Genomic DNA, 1,755 nt, shown 5'->3' with positions numbered 1-1,755 from the left:
ATAAAGGGTTTCATGGTTAAAACCCTTTTTTGGATATCCTCTTTTTTTTTTTTAACTTTCTATTTTGAAATAATTATAGACTGAAAGGAAGTTGCAAAATAGTACAAATAGTCTTGTGTATCCTTCGTCCAACTTCTCCCAGAGGGACATTTTATATAGCTGTCGTACAATGTCAACCAGGAAATTGATATGGTACAGAGTCATTAACTACATGCCTTATTCCATTTTCTTCCCTTCCTTCCTGCCTTCCTTCCTTCCTTCCTTCCTTCCTTCCTTCCTTCCTTCCTTCCCTCCCTCCCTCCCTCCCTCCCTCCCTCCCTCCCTCCCTCCTTCCTTCCTTCCTTCTTTCTTTCTTTTCCTTTCTTTCTTTTTCTTTCTTTCTTTCTTTCTTTCTTTTTCTTGTTCTTTTTTTGAGACAGAGTCTTGCTCTGTTGCGCCAGGCTGGAGTGCAGTGGCGCAATCTTGGCTCACTGCAACTTCTGCCTCCTGGGTTCAAGCAATTCTCCTGCCTCAGCCTCCTGAGTAGCTGGGACTACAGGCACGCACCACCACACCCAGCTATTTTTTTTTGTATTTTTTAGTAGAGACAGGGTTTCACCATATTGGCCAGGGGGGTCTCAATGTCTTGACCTCGTGATCCACCTGCCTTGGCCTCCCAAAGTGCTGGGATTAGAGGTGTGAGCCACCACACACGGCCCCTTATTCCATTTTCAACATCGTTTACATGCATTCAGTTGTGTGTGTATGGTAGGTATGTGTATAGTTTGATGCACTTTTATGCTGTGTGTAAATCTGTGTAACCACATCACCACAAAATGGCTCTCTTATACCACCCCTTTGTATTTATCCCCTCTTTCCATTTCTGTCCCCTGGAAACTCTTATCTGCTCTCCATCTTTACAATTTTGTCATTTCAAGAATGTTATCTATATGGTCTCACACAAGTAAGTACAATTTTGAGACGGGGTTTTTCCCACTAAGCACAACGGCCTTTAAGATGGGTCCAGGTTGTTGCATGCATCAATAGTTTGTTCCTTTATGTTGCTGAGCAATATTCCCTGGTGTGACTGTACCATGGTTAGTTTAACCATTCGTCATTGAAGGACACTTGGACTTTAAATCACCAGTTTGGGGTGATAATAAGATGTGAACATTCAGGTACAAGTTTTTATATGGACAGACATTTTCATTTCTCCAGAATAAATGTCCAAGAATATAATTGCCTGATTGAATGGTAGTTGCACATTTAGCTTAATAAGAAACAGCCAACACACCATTTCAAATTCCCACCAAGGACATATGAGAAATTATGTTCCTCTGCTTCTTCTCCAGCATTGTTACTGTTTTGTAGTTGTTCTAATAGGTGTGTAGTAATATCTCATGGTAATTTTAGTTTGCGTGTTCTTAAAAGCTAATGATTATAAATATATTTGCGCACCATATTTCATCTGTATCTCCTCTTTGGTGAAATGTCTGCTCATGTTTTTGCCCATTTTATAACTGGATTTGGGAGTTGTTTCAGTTGTTGAGTTTTGAAGATTATTTATATATTCTAGATTCTAGTCCTTTGTCAATTATGTGGTTTACAAATGTATCCTCCCAGGTGGTAGATTGTCTTTTATTTGCTTAACTGAGTTTCCACAGCATAAAAGTTTTTCATTTTGATGAACTCTCATTTATTTGGTTTTTATGGACTGCATTTTGGTGTCATATCTAATAATCTTTCACCTAACCCTGGGTCCTGAAGATATTCTCT

Source organism: Cebus imitator, unplaced genomic scaffold (genome assembly GCF_001604975.1).
Source record: "Cebus imitator isolate Cc_AM_T3 unplaced genomic scaffold, Cebus_imitator-1.0 Scaffold5, whole genome shotgun sequence".
In the NCBI taxonomy this organism is placed as follows: domain Eukaryota; kingdom Metazoa; phylum Chordata; class Mammalia; order Primates; family Cebidae; genus Cebus; species Cebus imitator.
This window is presented reverse-complemented; position numbering follows the sequence as displayed.